This window comes from Gekko japonicus, unplaced genomic scaffold (genome assembly GCF_001447785.1).
Source record: "Gekko japonicus isolate JY-2015 unplaced genomic scaffold, Gekko_japonicus_V1.1 scaffold159, whole genome shotgun sequence".
In the NCBI taxonomy this organism is placed as follows: domain Eukaryota; kingdom Metazoa; phylum Chordata; class Lepidosauria; order Squamata; family Gekkonidae; genus Gekko; species Gekko japonicus.
This window is the reverse complement of record NW_015169177.1, coordinates 435,695-453,928: the sequence shown is the minus strand read 5'-3', so window position 1 is coordinate 453,928 and position 18,234 is coordinate 435,695. Positions and strand designations below refer to the sequence as shown.

The following is an 18,234-nucleotide window of genomic DNA, read 5'->3' as shown; positions in this document are numbered from 1 at the left end:
AGGCAGCCCATTCCACTGTGGCACAACTCTGACTGTAAGGAAAGTTTTCCCTAAGATCCAGCCGGTACCTTCCCGCCCTTAATTTCGACCCATGATTGCGAGTCCTCTCCTCTGTGGCCAACAGGAACAGCTCACTGCCCTCCTCTAAGAAATGGCCCTTCAGAGACTTCAAGAGGGCAATCCTGTCCAATGCTCCCTCCCTCTAAGCTGTGGAGTCCTTTTCCCGCACTTAATTTCGACCCATGATTGCGAGTCCTCTCCTCTGTGGCCAACAGGAACAGCTCACTGCCCTCCTCTAAGAAATGGCCCTTCAGAGACTTCAAGAGGGCAATCCTGTCCAATGCTCCCTCCCTCTAAGCTGTGGAGTCCTGTGAGCAAAAATTCTACTTTGTGAGCTACTTGCCTTAAAGTGGTGAGCCAGTGATTTGGCTACGGCATAAAGTAGTTTGCTCTGGAGCCCTCCTTTCTGAACTGAGACAAAAATGTGTGAGCCGGAGGCTAAAAAAACCTGTGAGCTAGCTCACGCGAACGCAGCTTAGAGGGAACACTGCTCTGGAGCCCTCCTTCCTGAGCTAAGGCAAAAATGTGTGAGCCGGAGGCTAAAATAATTGTGAGCTAGTTCACACCCACTCAGCTTAGAGGGATGTTCCCCCCTCGACCTCCTCTTCTCCAGACTAAACGTTCCCAAGAAGTCCCTCCGCCTTTCCTCGCAGGGCTCCTTGGCCTCCAGTCCTCCTGAGTGTCAAACACCTCTTGCCTCTGCCCACTTGGTCCTCCTGCACTCCGTGTTTCAGAGCAGCAAATCCTCCCGTCTTGCAGCCGGCTCAGCCTCCACATAGCTGTGTCTTCCCCCTGCCCTGAGGCCGACGGGGGGTTTACCTGTAGCCCTTCTCCTCTTCGATGGGGTTTCCGTGCAGCGTGAGGCTGCGCAGGTGGGGGAGCACGGCCAGTTTGTCGACTTCCGACAGCTCGTGGATGCTGTTCCCGTGCAGGTTGAGGTTGTGGAGGTTGTAGTAGGTGGTCAGCACCTGGGGAGAGAGAGGCGGTGACCTTAAGACGGGGAGAAAGATGGGAAAGCAGTCCTTTTCTCCCTTTCTCACAAGACGAGAACTCCTTGTGGGCAGTTCGTGAAATTGCTGAGCAGTTGGGTTAGAACGGATAAAAGGAAGTCCTTCTTCACCCAAAGAGTGATTAACACACGGGATTCACTGCCACGGGAGGTGGTGGCGGCTACAAGCATGGACGGCTTCAAGAGGGAATTGGGTAAACATCTGGAGCAGAGGTCCATCAGTGGCTATGAGCCACAAGGTATAGATAGGAACTCTTGGTCTGGGGCAAGTGACGCTCTGTCTTCTTGGTGCTTGGGGGGGGTGACAGGGGGAGGGCTTCTGGTGTCCTGGCCCCACTGCTGGGCCTCCTGAGGGCACCTGGTATTTTTGGCCACTGTGTGACACAGAGTGTTGGACTGGATGGGCCATTGGCCTGATCCAACACTGGCTTCTCTTATGTTCTTATGTTTAAACTGGTGGGATCAGCTGGGGTGGCAGGAACTGAGAGCTCTGCACTTCCCCGGCTGGGGCTGGCTCCTCTTGCAGCTCAGTCTCAGCTCCTGCTCCCCCAGCTGATTCTCAGTATAGCTGATTATCCGCAAATAAAAGCCAAAAATAATAATAATCAGTTTTTATTCTGGCTCAGCTATACCAGTAGCCGATCAGATTGGTGGGATCAGCTGGGGTGGCAGGAACTGAGAGCTCTGCACTTCCCCGGCTGGGGCTGGCTCCTCTTGCAGCTCAGTCTCAGCTCCTGCTCCCCCAGCTGATTCTCAGTATAGCTGATTATCCGCAAATAAAAGCCAAAAATAATAATAATCAGTTTTTATTCTGGCTCAGCTATACCAGTAGCCGATCAGATTCTCTGAACCTGTATTCGGCTTAAATAATACTCGAAAAATACCAGTAAGGTACTTTTTGACTATTTTTCCAACTCAGTTTCTGCGAAATGCACACCCCAAATAGTGTCACATTCTATTCCCCTCAAGAGCTTCCATTACGAAGCAGATGTGCCTGGTAATGTAATCAAGTCCTTAATCAACGGGATAACATCATCTTCTTCCTCATTAGCATCCCCTTCAGAGTAGCTCAAATACCCTTACAATCTGGTTCCCACCACAAGCAGAAAAGGGTGTGAGTTTTAAATATATAAGAACCCTCCTGCATCAACTAGCATTTGTTAGCTCAATTATACCCCCACTAACTGTCCTCCACCACTGAGACTTGGATTCTGCTTCTCCACACTGACTATGTTCTCACCACTACAACTGTTGAAAATGCTTACACTTCAGATCTGACAGCATATAAATCTTTGTCTTTCTGTTTCCTAATATCTTCCTATCATTCACCCCCTGCCCTGATCTTTCGGTCTCCTGCCTTCATCATTCTCTATCCGGTTCTTCCAGCACATAGGGATACCAGCCTCCAGGTGGGACCCGGGGATCCCCCCCAGGGCTGCATTATGTCTTTTGTAGGCCCGATGCACTTTTGCCTCTGTGGGCCCCATTCCACCATAATAATATCAATGTTAAAATTATTTTTGATATAACTTTAGATACTTAAGCCTTTTTTATTTTAGACAAAATTTAATAAATTTTTGTGGAGCCTAAACATTTCATTTTTTTTCCTGATGTGAGAAAAAAATTAAAACATTTCCTTTGACCCTAAAAGTTTATTTTTTCTTCTGATTTTAAAAGAAATTAAAACATTTTTGTGGGGTCCTAAAGATATTATGGGCTCTAGGCACTGTGCCTACTGTGCCTAATAGATTTCAGCTCTGGATCCCCCAGAATTACAGCTCATCTTTAGACTACATAGATCAGTTCTCCTGGAGAAAATAGATACTTTGGAGGGTGGACTCTGTGGCATTGTACACCACTGAGGTCCCTGTCCTCCCCAGGCTCCATTCTCAAATCTCCAGGAGTTTCCCAACCTGTAGCTGGCAAACCTACCCCCCCCACCCCCTGCCGGTGGCCAGGGAGGACCTGGCAACCCTAGCCACACATCTTCATTTCTAGTTCCCTTCTTTGCTTTTCTTGCTCCAGCAACTTTCCTCTCTCCATCTCCCTCACCTCCTCACTTTCTTCCCATTTCCCCACCTTTTTCCTTTTGCTCTTAGACATTGTGCTTACTTTCTTCTCTTCCTCCTTTTCCCAGCCACTCTTGGTAAGCTTCAAATCCATGTTGTGTCTTTGTGCTTCTCTTCCTTTAGCTTTCCCCTCTTAAGCTTGGTTTCCCTATCTTTCCCTCCAACACCTCCTTTTTGTTTCCCTTTCTGCTGTTGGCTTCTTTGGGGACACCACACACATATCCACAGGTGGACCCTTTTTGGACCATGCTACTTTTAGCTTAAATGAAACCACTTCTACTAGGCATTCTTTAATTAATCATTGTATTATCTCATTGTATTCCATGCCAGCACACCTTCCGGACACTCCAGCTGGACTGTCGGGAACAGTCCTGGAGCCATCAGGCCCAACAACCCAGCCGTGCTGCTCAACCAGGGAGTGGTGGCAACCTGCTTACCTCAAGGACTAAGTGAGCTAGGGAAGGTCTGAACCTTGGGGGGAGGGGTGTTATGCATCAACCGCAGACTGGACACGTGGTCAGGTTCACATGCAGTCATGCGAAATAGCAAAGCTTCGCTTAAAAGACAATAGCCGGCTAGGATCCCGGAACGGACCAATCGGCCACCCCGGATCCGGTAGTAGACCTGTGGGTGTTGGTACACTGTAAATAGCCTATCACGGGATGTGTGTGTGTGTGTTGGGCGTGGTGTGTTTTGGGGATATAAGCAGGACTCCGGCCCTGCTAGTTTGTCTTATGTTTGTGCTTGATAATAAACTACGAGCTCATTTCACTATCTACGGCTTCGAACCCAGTATATTTCAATCTGCAAACCCACCTTTTCCAATATATTCCTGTGCAGCAGTTCTAGGGTTGACTGGTCCTCTTCTTCTGCCAGTGGGGGTGGTGGGAGGCAGCTTCCCAGGAGAGGGGGGTGGGGCTACGTCACCACATGTGATGTCCCCAGCGTGATGATGTCACACAGCAAAGTTCTGGTTTTGGGCGCAAAACTTTGCCCAAAATACCAGAGCATTGCCGTGCGATGTCCCTGGCATGATGATGTCACTTCTGTTTGACATCATCATGCCGGGGATGTCACGCCTGGCCGTGGCTGTTGAGGGTGGAGCCTCCCCCCTGCTGGCAAGTTGGCTGGCAGTGGGCTGGAGCCTGTGAAATCGGGGACTGGCAACCCTAAGCAGTTCCACTCTTAATTAAGATCAAGTCTAAGGTACAGTTTAGGGTAGGCAGTTCAGGTTACCTGTTGTTTGTACTAGAGCTTTCTCAGCTCTAACATGGGTAGCCCAGGCTAGCCCAGTCTCATAAGATCTTAGAAGCTAAGCAGGGTTGGCCCTCGCTAGTGTTTGGATGGGAGGCATCCAAGGAATACCAGGGTCATGATGCGGAGGCAGGCAATGGCAAACCACCTCTGAACGCCTCTTGCCTTGAAAACCCTACAGGGCCTCCATAAATCAGCAGTGACTTGACAGCACTTTCCATCACCAGAGCTTTTCCTGTGGCCATTCCCACCCTGCAGAACGGTTTTCTGGAAAATGTCAGAAAGTGCTTATGCTGTTAGTGCTGCGTGGGTGAATAAATAAACTTAAATGTGTTTTTTCTAGACAAGTTGGAGGCGATGCTGGTTGGGAGGGCAGAATTTTTGGCTAGTATTGATTAACCAGCCTTACATGGGATTAAACTCACTTTAGTAGGTCAAGTTAAGAACTTGGAAATACTCCCTGATCTAACTGTATCAGTGGGTAAGACGGTTGATGATATTGCTCAGAGAGCTTTCCTTCAACTACATCTAGCTTGTATGTTGGTTCCTTATTTAGACTTTGCCAGTCTAGCCACACTGATCCACAGTACTGTAACCTCCATGTTGAACTACTGTAATGCACTCTACATGGGGGTCCCTTTGAAGACATCTTGGAAACTTCAATCAGTACAATATGTGGCAGTGAGATTTTAGTATGGGCTCCGCTGCTTGGAACATACAACTTCAGTGCTATGTCAGCTGCACTGGTTACTTATTTGCTTTTACACCCACTTCAAAGTTCTAGTTATTACCTTTAAAATCCTTCACATTCTAGTTCTCCATACTTGTCAAACCACATCTCCTGGCATACTCCCCCACATCCTCTACATTCTTCAGGCATCCTTCTAGTCATGGTACCCTCTTATAAGACAGTACAGATGGCAACAAATCATGGGCTTTTGCTGTGGGTGCCTTCACTTACCGTGTTCAGGAAGGCATCTAAGATGGTTTCATTGCGGAGGGTATTTGGTGGAGGGTAAACTCTGGCAGATTTCGCTGCATTTTTAACCTGTGTATGGTTTTTATTTTGTGGATGGACTATAGCCACCTTGAGTCTGAGGAGAAAAGGTAAAAATCAGTATCCTGAATACATAAATAAATTCTGAGTCTTTTTTCACAGTTATGCTAAGTTTTACAGTCAGTTATATGATGCTGACCAAGCCTTGATAGTACTGATGTGTTAGGAGATGGCTATTTACCTTCATGTTTATGTATGACAACTAGTTTCAGGACTGGTGACTAAGTTCAGAGATAAGGATCAACATGACACGTTTTCTTGTAGTATGTGGCAAAACCTGTTCTTAAATACACACACAATGGTACTATTCCTGTTAAAATTTGTTGGCGCCAACAAAGGTGTCTAAAGATACTACTGAATCTTCCACAATAAGGTACTCGTGGACTGTACAGGTAAAAGCAATATTTACAAAATGTTGATTTATGCTGTGTTAATTTGCTGGATATATCTGTTAGAGCATGCCTGTGGTTTCGTTCTGATCAATTTCTAACAAACCAATCAGCCAGCCCATTCTCTGCCTTCTACTGGTAATTTCAAATTTATTTGTCTTATATAAAAAAAAAAGTGCAACAGATCTGTCGACTTTCATTGCTGGGAAATGGGGGGGGGTACAATGTGTGGGAAATGTGTGTATTACAAGCAAATAGCAGATAGTTTGTTCGGTATGCAAGTTAGTTGTCTACAGCTTTTCAACAGAGAGGATCAATTTGAGTGTGTTAAATATGAGTAATATATTTTTGTTTGCGCAGACAACATAATTAGGGTTGCCAGCCTCCAGGTGGTGGCTGGAGATCTCCTACTATTACAACTGATTTCCAAGCAACAGAGATTAGTTCATTTGGAGAAACTGGCTGTTTTGATTAGTGAACTCTATGGTATTATGCCCTTCTGAGGTCTCTCCCCCTCCCCAAACTCCACCTTCCTCAGGCTCCACCCCCAAAATCTCCAGATATTTCCCAACCCAGAGCTGGCAACCTTAGGCATAATACAGCATAGTAAGGTCTTTTTGAAGGTATTTTTCTATAACCATGTGAGTGTATGGCTATGGGGAAATTGTTCAGAAATCCATTGGGATGAGAAGACTTTATTATTCAGCTGGGGGAGGGGGCATCAAAAATGCCTGTTACGTGGAGGTGAAAGAAATCGCATCATGGAGGGAATTGTGTCTGGCCTCCTTCAACGTTTCCAGTGGCCAAGCTGTTTGTTTGGTGAATTTCACTGTATCTGAAGAAGTGTGCTTGCACACGAAAGCTTATACCTTGGACAAAACTTTGTTGGTCTTAAAGGTGCCACTGGACACAGACTTTGTTCTACTGCTTCAGGCTCACACGGCTACCCATGTGGATCTTTCTTTTCTCTAAATAAGTTTAGTTTTCTTCCAAACATTCCATGTGGTTCCTGTCCCCCACTGTTATATTTGATAGTGGGTAGTGAATGTCCATGTGGATAGTGAAATCCAAAAAGCCAGCTAAGATTCCCACTTAGGCTTCTGAAAACTTGTGGGAAATCTAAAAGATCAAACAAATTTGTTGGCAAAAAAAAGTAAGTAACTCAATAAATAAATAAATCTTTGTAAGGACATCAGCAGAGACAGAAAAAAGCAGGCTTTTGGCTGCCCTTGTAGGTTGCCATAGCAACCAAATGTGAACTGAGGTACCTATCTGGAGACTTGATGCAGGGCCCTGGAGTGTGATGATGAGTGAGAAGTGGGGGGAGAACATGAGATTTCTGCTCCCACACTATTCTTTGTGGGCCTTCAATTTATCCAGATCTAAGACTGTCCTCCCTTTGGATGCAATGACATTGACTGAATTTTGAAGGGACTCTCCATTTTGACTGGTACTGGTAACTGCAGTTTCTAGGGGGAAAATTTGGTAAGATATCTGTGTACTGTACCATCAGCACACATGTCCATAATGAACTAGGCGAGAAATTTTAGAAACAACCCCCCTTGAGCGCTTGTTGTAAGAGTGCTTAAGAGTTGAGCAGTTTCCCAGCTGAGCGAAGGAGACCTTGCACATCAACAGTTCTAGGTATTATTTCAAAGTGTTGTGATTCTTTGGATAACATCAGTAGTATATGTACAAATAAGATAGTGGGTAGATCACTATTCACATCTTGACTTAATTTATATTCCTTTAAAAAAATTCTATGCTTCCTGAAGGGCGTACAAATATGTCCTTTTTCATAGCTAATTGTTTTCAAATACTGTCTGGTTTCTCATTTTGCTTATTTTCATTGTTGGTGTTCCCTATTCATGAGTTTCTTTTATGCCATTTACACATCATGTGTACACAACTGATGAAAAAAAATAGAGTTGCTTAACTTTAGTGGAAAAAATTAACTGCAATAAAATGGCATGAAAATAAAGATCAGTTTATAAGAGGGGCGGGAGGGATATTCAGGTTGAAACTGCTGGGTTGTAAAATTCAGTAGCATCCCTTTTATTCCAGCATGATTTGTGCATGTTGCTAAGGAGTAATAATTTATGCAGCAAGTGAATTCAGAAACCTGTGTGTTTAGTCATTTGTAGTGGTATATATGTTTATATAAATTTATCAGCATAGGGGCTGCTCACAGAATACAGTCAGCCACATACCCCCTTGAAAAACGGTAGAGAGAAACTTTACTTCTACTGGCAAGGAGGTTGCAACCAAAGGGACTAAAATGTGACTAGACCTTTGGTTTTGGGTCTTCCCAACATCTTTTTCTGGGTTCATCCATACCCACCCACCTCTAAACAGTGACTGGAACTAATACCATTTTAATCTTCCATGGCATTCTGTTGCTGATCTAAAAATTGAAATTCTCTTACAAAGAGAGGATCTAACACAAAATTGCTGAATGGGAATTCATTAGCAGTAGGGATGGGCATGAACCAGGAAAATGCAGTTTGGTTCAGTTCATGGTTTGTGGCATGCCCAGTTTGAGAACCATGAACTGTCTCGAACTTTTTGGGGCTAAATGAACTAGATTGGTTTAACAGGTTTGTGATGCAGTAAAACAGCCCCCCCGCCCCCGCATGCTAGAGACACAACACTCTCAGGGAATCTCTGGCTGACTCTCCTCTACCAGCTCTCCGGGTTTGGTGAGGATTGGATTTACAGGGTCCAAGTTACAGCCCCCTCAAAGAAGGTGCCCCCAGGAAAGTGCCTTATGAGGTAATGGCAGAAATGACAGGTGCAGGTTCAAGAGGTTCAGGAGTGTATAGAATGAACCCTGTGCAAGCTGGATGCATCAAACTCACAGGGGATCTCCAGCTGACTCTCGTCTACGTGCCCTCCAAGATATGTGCAGATGGGACTTTGGGGTCCAAGTTATGGCCCTCCAAAGAAGATGCCCCTAGGAAAGTGGTTTTTGGGGAAATATCAGGCACAGGTTCAAAAGTGTATAGAATGGACCCGCTGCAAGCTACACATACCAAACACACAGGGAACCTCACCCAGCCACCTGCTCCTCTACAATCTCTTCAAGTTGAGGGCAGATTACATTTCTGGGGTCCCAGTGCTCTCTCTGGAAAAGACGGCTGCAGTTACAGGAGTCTATGAAATGGCTCAGGAACAAGCCAGTGACACCAAACTTACAGGGGAACTTCACCTGGGCAGACCCCCCAAGCCTGAGACTGGAAGCAAGGCAAGCATCCCCCCTAAGCTTGCAGCCCCCCAAGTCTTCAAAGGCAGGTTCTGAAGGACAGAAAGGCAGGCCTCCCCAGAGTATCAACAGGGGCTCCCCTAAGTAACCCCATGGCAGCTTGGCGGGCACCCCAGCCACACCAGACAAGCAAGAGAAATGTGCCCACAACTCTTGCAGCCCCCTAAGGGCTGAAACACACAGATCCAGAGAACACCCAGCAACCAGGGTGTGTTCTTCTACTCTGCAGAGTAATGGAAACACATGTTGAGTTGGCTGGGCCACCCCCAATTATCCAAAGGCAGATTTTGAATGACAGAAAGACAGACATGACAAGAGTTCCGACAGGGGCTCCTCAAAGTAATCCCATGACAGCCCACCCTTAGGTGGAATTTCTGGTTATTCACCATTAGCGTAACACATTGTACACATAAGAGACCACCTGTTGTGAATTGTGCAAACACAATGAAAAGGGGTAGTCAAATAGGGGCTTGCTTGTACAGACAGATGTTTGTTGAGGTAGATGCTTGCTGATGTGCATGTTATTCCAAGAGGTAGGTGTTATATTATGAGGTAGATGTTGTTCCAAGAGGTAGGTGTTGGGTGAGGGAACCCACCCCCATCTGGCAGAGGTGGCCATCCTCCCACCGAAGTGCCAGGGATGCAACCCTCCTGCTGCGTGCCAGATCACCCCGAAAGGAGAAGGAATGGGGGGGGGACACACAGGGGAACAACAGGAGGCCTGGAACTTACCCTGTGAGATTCAGAGAGGGATAGCCCAGCAGGGGGAGACTGACCTTGAGGAAAGCCAACTAATCCACCCTGGCTGGGTCTAGGCAGGAGCAGTGGGAGCTGAGAATCTCCCCCAGATGGGAGAACACCCACTCGCCCTGGACACTGGTGGGAGGGCAGGAGAGGAGCCTCATGGCCATGTAAGAGAAGTTGGGTCAGATGGCGGCTGTGATGGACTGCACTTTTAAAAACATAGAAGTGCTGTGTAAACAGAAAGAAGAAGAAGAAGAGATTGGATTTATACTCCGCCCTTCACTCGGAGTCTCAGAGCAGCTTACAAACTCCTTTCCCTTCCCCTCCCCACAACAGACACCCTGTGAGGTAAGTGGGACTGAGAGAGCTCTGGGAGAACTGCCGTTTCAAGGACAGCTCTTGTCAGAACTAAGGTTTGCCCAAGGTCATCCAGCAGCTGCAAGTGGAGGAGTGGGGAATCAAACCCAGTTCTCCCAGATTAGAGTCCGCACACTTAACCACTACACCAAACTGGTTCATTGAAAGTCTTGATAGAGCTGCATGCTGAGGAGAGAGTCAGTCAGATTTCTGCATTGACTGAATCCATCCTGATTTCAGCCCTATATGAGAAGAGTGGAGTACTGACACTTTTGGAATACAGCTTTAGCTGAGAGCACTTTAACACAGACAGGAGAAATGGGAGAAAGTTGGCAAGGAAGACTGGAAAGTAGGCAAAGACTCCCATTTGAGCCAAGGAAATGGGATAGATCTTCTAGAGAGAGAATTCCCTACCCAGTCAAACAGGGAGTTAGCTCTGAAGAGTGCAGAGATCTCTGGTCTGGTGTGGTTAGAAACTGCCTTTAGATACCGTAAGAGTCAGTTAAAAACTCAAGATAAGTACTGGTGTTTCAAGAGAAGGGGTTTGGGTACTGGAAAGAATGTACCAGCCTTCTGGAAACCTAAAGAGTTAAGGAATACTCAAAGAAAGTATACTGAAGTGTTAAGGGAAAATACTGGAACAAAAACCTCTCAACATCAAGATTTAAGTCACTGTGAAAAGCTTAAGAAACTCTCATTAGCCTGAAACATAAGAACTAAAGTCTGTACTTGTACTGGCTTTACCGTATGGGTCCTCAGCCAAGGCATCCAGTAGCTGAGCCTCATCAGTATGAGCAGAGAGACTATAGGCTCAGAGCCCTGAGTCCACTAACACCCAAACCCCAGCAAGGCAGAGGAGTTTGCAATCAGAAAGAATGTGCTGTGCTTTAACAAGTTCCCTGGCTCTTTGTCTAACTGCCAATAGAGGAGAGGGTATATATAGCATTGTGATCCCATAGAGCAGAATGAGAACTCTGTCATTAGCAGCCAGCAGTGCCTGTTAAACTTTGGAGGGTCCCTGTTGGTGTTTCCAAGGCTGGAGAAGTCCACCCCTATTGCTTTGAAGTTTTGTAAACAGTTTGATTGAGCGGAGACAGTCTGTCTGGAAATGTATCCGTTCATGAACCACTGCAAACAGCATGAAAGTTTGTGGAATGTTCGTGCCAGTTGCCCTTCCATGAACATTGCTTTGCGAACCACAAACTGCCCAAAATTTGTGATGAACTTTCATTTGTGAGCCAGTCCATGCCCATCCCTAATTAGCAGACTGAAGACAATGTACCTTGCCACCACCACCCTGCTTGACAGAAGAAGAGGAAGAGTTGGTTTTTATACCTCACTTTTCACGACCTGAAGGAGTCTCAGAGCAGCTTACAATCATCTTCCCTTCTCTTCACAACAGACACCGTGTGAGGTAGGTGGGGCTCAGAGAGAGCTCTGAGAGAACTGTGACTGACTCAGGGTAACCCAGCTGCTTTCATGTGGAGGAGTGGGAAATCAAACCTGGTTCTCCAAATTAGAGCCCACTCTTAACCACTACACCAAGGGATCTAGAATTCCTAATGCTCTTAGGGTTACCTACTCTGGGTTGGAAAATTCCTGAATATTTAAGGGTGGACTCTGGGGACAGCAGGATTTGGATAGGGGTAGGGACCTTAGAGAGCTGTAAGGTCATACAGTCCACCCTTGAAAACAGCCATTGTCTTCACGGGAACTGATATCTGTAGCCTGGAGAACAGTTGTAATTCTGGGGAAACTCCCAGTCCCACATGGTGGTTGGCAACCCTAAATTCACTATAGGTGCTAATACCTTTCCTATCCCACCCTAGATGTTATTAAAAGCAATACCTCTGGAACATCCTATTATTAGGATTGCCAATCTCCAAGTGGGGCCTGGAGATCTCCAGATGACAGAGATCAGTTCACCTGCTTTGGAGGGTGAACTCTATGGCATACCCTGTTGAGGTCCCTCTCCTCCCTACATTCTCCCTTCTCCAGGCTCCAGCCCCAAATCTCCAGGAATTTCCCAACCTGGAGCTGGCAACCTTACCTATTATATCTGCTTATGTCATTTCATCCCATACTAGATTTTATATTGTGTCTATTTGACAGCAGTTGAGAGTGTCTCACACCCACTCTAAGTGAACTGATTATTCTTTGGATGGGATCTTGTTTTGAACCAGCTCACATCCCCGCCTGTCTGTGGTGTATATAAACCAGTGTGATACACTTCAGTGCATCTGTTGAATTGAGCTCTTACTCATGAACACTTATGGTGAAATAAATTTTGTTAGTCTTGAAGGTGCCTCTGGGCTCCTGTTTTATTCTCATGCCAGAATGTTGCATCTGCTCCGCTCTGGACCAATCACCTATCTTTGCATTCCCATTGCCTGTCCAAACCATGTATTGCATGCACTAGTTTATGGTACCGCAGGAAGAGTCATGAAGCTGCTTTCCTCTTGCTCTCAGTCCTCTAGGCATCCCATACTCTACTAGGAATTAAAACGTCGGAGAGAGAGCTGTGTGGTGTTTTTTAAGAAAGGAACAGAGATTCAATAAAGAATGTTTCTCCATGTTTAAAGTCTTATTGTTCTGCTTGATCTCATTTTATTAACCTGTGCTACAAATCCAAGTGGCATCTGGGTAGTTTCCTCAAGGTTATGAGAATCCACAGAGTTGTGCAAGTGCTTAGTAGTGTTTTAGCTTGCAAAATATATTTCAGAAGTGGTTAATTTGTAATCCTCCTGTTTGCAGCAGTCTCTGCATGGTATGTCTGCAATTGCTTGTGCACTCTCAAAGGATGCTTTTAGAAAGGTTTTCTTGTTTTGCTCTTTTTGTACAGTAACCGAAGAGCCCTCATGACTGCTAGCCTCAACTCACTGAGTTACTGCTTCAGCGCTTTTGATAGTGATTCATAGGGGCTCTTTCTTGGTGTCTGAAAATTCACTTAGCAAATCTATGGTTCTCAGTTGTAAGGGAAAGGAAAGTGGGGTTGGTGTTGATTTTTTTTTCTTTGAGTGCTTAAAAAATATAAACAACCCCAGCTGTAAACATAAAACTAATCAAATTAAAATGATACAAACTTACAGCAGTATTAATCAACTGTACTGTAAATGTATGTATATTTGCAGATTTTTAAGTTGTTGTACTTGGGGGATAGAGAGGCACATCACAAGATCGTATGATGTGATTTGTTTGTTTTTAATAAGCTTATATGATATTTTCCTAACCAAACAGAAATCTTTGCCACTGTGAAGGTTTCAGCCATTTTAAGTACCTAAGGTTTTAAAAAGTGAAGAAGATATATTTTTGTTTTTATCTGCTATTGAATTTTCCACAGCATAAAGGGAAATCCTACAGTACAATATTTACCTCTTTGTTTTTTATAATTCTGTTTTGCTAGAGGTGAGAATATGGCCCCTGTTACAGCATACAGGAAAAGCAAAATGGAGAGAAGTTATTTATATAGAAACATAGGCTATAATATTGCAACTAGCTACATGTAGCCTTTACATTTTAATTATCTGTCTTTAAATTATTTATAATTTAGTGTGTCAGACTAGTATCTGGGAGATTCAGGTTCAAATGCCCATTTTGCCATGGAAGCTTACATGGTGAACTTGGACCATTCATGCACCTATATTACAGGGTTGCTGTGAGGACAAAATGTCCATGAGGAGAATAATATCAGCTCCTTTGGGTCCCATTGGTGAGAAAGGCAGGGTATAAATTAAGTACATAAGTAAACAAAATACTATCTAAAACATATACTTATCAGATGATAGGCCTATGACAATTAAAATATGAATGTGAATGGCTACTTCATATTCGTTCACCAAGAACTAAAATCCTGAAGTCTTTCCGCTCTAAACACTCTTACTGATATAAAATCTATTTAGGATTGCCAACTCCATCTTGGAAAATTCCTGGAGATTTTGGGAGCTTCTATTGAGAGAAGACACATCAGACGGTGTCAAAATATTGCCTACCGTTCAGTTTTAATTGTATTATTATTTTGGTTTTAATGTTTAATGATTAACTTGTAATTTTTGTTTTAATATTATTCATTATGGATGCTACCTGCCCTAAGCCCTGCTGTTCAGGGAAGGGCAGGCTATAAGTAAAAGATAATAAATAATAATAAATTGGGGAGTGCAGCTCTGTGCAGTGAAGTGAGCTCTGTGCAGTTGTGATGCCATAAAGTCTGCCCTCCAGAGCTGTGCTTTCTTCCAGAGGAATTGTCTCTATAATCTGGAGATCAGTTGTCACTCCAGAAGAATTTTGACATTGGTAACCCTATCTTGAGGGTCCTTTACTTTTTATGTGTGTACAGAATCTTCAGAACGTATGGATCTTGATGAAGTTGAAAATGGAGCACCATTCCTCAAAATAACTGCAACAATAGGCCGTGAGGTTATAAAGCAGGGGAAAGAAAACTTTTTGGCATAAGTGCCTGTCATGATCTGGGCTGTGCCACCTAGGGTTGCCAAGTCCCACAAACTCACCGGCGGGGGAGGCTCCGATGGGTCCGGGAGCCGGTTTCAGACGTGCGCGCGAAGCGCGCTCCGCCAGCACATCAACGGAAGTGACGTGCGACATTGCTCACGTTGGGGGTGTGGCCCAGATCGTCGGGGGGGAAACTATATGGTTTCCCCCCGACGATCTGGACCACGCCCCCAAAGTGAGTGACGTGGCTGCGTCACCTCTGGTGACGCAGCTTTGGGGGGCGGAGTTCCCCCCGGGGCCCGCTGCGGCGGAAATCGGGCCTCCAAAGCGGGGGTTTCCCCGCCCCCGCCCCCACTTGGCAGCCCTAGTGCCACCAGAGACCTACTAGGCCCAGGGAGCCTGGCTAGCAGTAAGGGAGGCTGGGCCTACAAACCCCAGAAGGCTTTGGGAAGTTTTGGCGCCAATTTTGACCAATAGGGAAGAAGAGGGCTGGGGAATATAGGAACTGGTACAAGAGGGAAAGCTGTTCTTCTTCCCAGAGGGCAGAGCCAGAAGGAAGGCTGCTGTGGGAAGAAACCCTCATCCTGAGGGAAGGGTGAGTAGTCTAAGGCCACATGAGATAGTGAGCTAGGGACAGTATATATTTAGACGTGTTAGGGCATTTGATTTCTTTTCACCCACTTACTGTTATTATTCTGCACCTTGTTTGTTTGACCTCCTATAAAATAAACTATTTTCATTGTTCACTCTGCCTGGTTGTGAGGACCAATTATTTGGCCTATTATTCGGCCAAAAGGGAGGTCTAAAGGCCTGGGAGGGTGCTCTGGGCCTTCTCAGAGGTGCCTGGAATCAAAGTGGTGACAGCATCAGGTGACACTCCACCTGAGCCGTGACAGGTCCTCAAACCCAATGTCTACCTGTGAAGATGCTGATCTGTTAAATAAAAGGATTGTACTTAGACACACTGAGAGCAAGCCTGACCCGTGGGATCCATGGGGCCTGCCTCCCATGGTCTTTACAGGCCCCTCCCCCAGTCTCTGGCTCCCCCCCCCTCCCCCAGCCCCCTCACCCCCGATCGATCACCTGCCTGTCAGTGTCGGTCCAGCTCCAGGCCCTGTTCCCTTCCAAGCTGCTTGTGCTTTGCTTCCCCCCGATAATCACTTCTGTTTTCCGTTCCCGGTTCAGTTTTCTCCATTCTCCCCCACTCCCACTTTTTTCTGTTAGCCTGATTCCAAGGGCTCCATGCCCAGTGAGGGCTGGAACTTCATCTTTCTGCAGAAGTGGGAGGCCGCTAAATCTGTGTTCCTTGTACATCTAAAAGCAACTTAATTTCTCTCTGACTGCTGAGTCCTTGTTTGGGGGACAGTGCTGCTGGGTTTCCGTGTCACATGGCTGTTTGAATAAAGACCTAGGTAAGCTGGGCATCCTCTATCCATGCCTTGGCTCAGTATCAGGGATGGAGACTGGGGGGTGCATCTCAGCGCTGGTGGCGGCGGCCGCAGTATGAGCATTTTTTAATTTTTATTTGATTTTTTATTTGTTGTGACGTCAGTGCACGTGTGGAGGTTTTGCCTCCCCCACTTTCTCCAGGCCCCCCGCCACTAAAACTTTCCTAGCTACCGGCCTGGAGCAAGCTGACCCACAGCAGCATCTCAAGGGCACACCTTGCCTTTCCCATGATGCTGCCCCTATTCGTGCTGTTAGCATCATAGAGGCTCACCTTGGGTGGTTGAGCAAAGAACCTGGGCCGGAGGGTCAAGCAAAATGATTTGGAGTTCCACTGTGGAGTTCCACGCATGCCCGGGATTGCCCAGTCTTTCATGATCCAGCACGTAATCAACCAGTGTGCTAATACATCCAGGTCCAGTAGGGTTGCCAGGTCCCCCCAGCCACTGGTGGGGGACGGGTCCAGTTCAATATGTCAGTGTATGAGCAGTCAAACCCTTGCCACCTTGAATTGGATTTGGATGCTGTCTGAGTAGTCAAACTGTTCTTTCTGACTAAGAAAGCGATTCAATGAAGTGAAGAAGAGTATGCCATTGAGTCAGAACTGACTGTTGGCAACACTTTCCACAGGATGTTCCAGGCATGAGATGAGCAGAGATGGTTTTCCGTTGTCGTCCTTCACATATCAACCCCAATCTTCCTTGGCAGTCTCCCATCCAACCACTGACCATGGCCTACCCTTGCTTAGCTCCCAAACTCTGATGAGTTTGGTCCAAACTAGGCTAATTGGGCTGCTTCAATGAACTGAACTGCAACAGAAATATAATTGCACAAAAAATGTAGACATCCATATTGGTCATAGCAATATCCAAAAACAAAAGCTACATAATACCTTTTACTAAAGGCCATCAGAATACAAGGCATTGTAAATAAATGACAGACTCTTTGCTTTTTAGAATTAAAATTAACATTCATTTGTAATTACACGGAACACTGTAGAAAATAGCACAGGAGAAATCTTGCCTCCTGTGACCCATTTCTAGTCATAATATAGGGATGTGAAGGTAAGAGAAATGGTGGTAGTACAGGCTGGTTAATGGGAGGGATAAAGGGGGGGGGGAGAGAATTGCAGTATCTCTATTTATGCATAAGGGGGGGGGGTTCTGAAGAAAAAGCAAAATGGCCATGGAGGAATACAAGTCTTTATATGTTGCCCCTATGAAAATACTGCAGTGACTTCTAGGTTCTTACAAGCTATTGGCCATCTGGAAAGTGGGGCCAACTTTATCTTCTGGAATATGTGCATGGGGGCAATTTCAATATTATATGCATCAGCCCCCCACCCACTGGCAATATTGAAGTTTGAAATATTTCTGTTTCTTACATTATGAAAATGTTGGGAATTTTTTGTTTAAAACCCAGATACTAACACTAAGTTTGTAGGGCCATCAGAATCAAGAAAAAAATTGATTGGGGGCCACACACAGCCCAAGGGTCAACTCCCCCTGGAACCTGTCTACCTAGGTATTCTCAGATATAGATTTCGTACTAGAAAGCACTTCTGAGTAAATAAGAGCCCCAGATGGTACTCCTCCTGTTCTTGTTATAGAAAACACACCATCAGCTTCAATAAAGGTACTAAGAGCATTTTGGTACAAAGTATTCTTTTTAAAATGATCGTAGCTGATGCTTTTGCAAGGAGGCACTTGCTGTGGCTGCGCAAATGTATTTGAAAATTCACCAAGGAGCAATATATTGTCTCTGGTCCTAAAAGATGTGGAAGGTTTCTTCTAATCAGTAGGGCAGGGGAAATATGTGTGGTTCTTTGTCTTCTGCATTTTGTGACAAAAGAATTCCCATTTGAATTGCAGAGCTCTATTCAGGCTCCCTTTGAGCCCGTGGTTAACAGCAGTCAGTCTTTGCAGTGTTCTGACGTCATCCCGTGTATGCATAAACTATGCTATTGTCTTACCAAGAGCAGGGGCTGTGGATTGCAGTATCTGGTGTCTGCTACCTATTTCTGCCTCACTGCATCAACAGAGGAGACACTGGCCTTCCCTTGTCTACTGGATTTTAAGATAACCCACTCCAGATTTTTTTCCCTCCCCTGGTGCTTCTGCAAAGAAGACCCACTTTTTGCT

At 45.6% G+C, this 18,234-nt stretch overlaps 1 protein-coding gene across 5 annotated transcripts in view; it reads left to right on the top strand.

The window, feature by feature from the left end:
* Positions 1-18,234, top strand: part of ST7 (suppression of tumorigenicity 7) — a 160,871-nt gene that overhangs the window by 32,973 nt on the left and 109,664 nt on the right. The window lies entirely within an intron of this gene.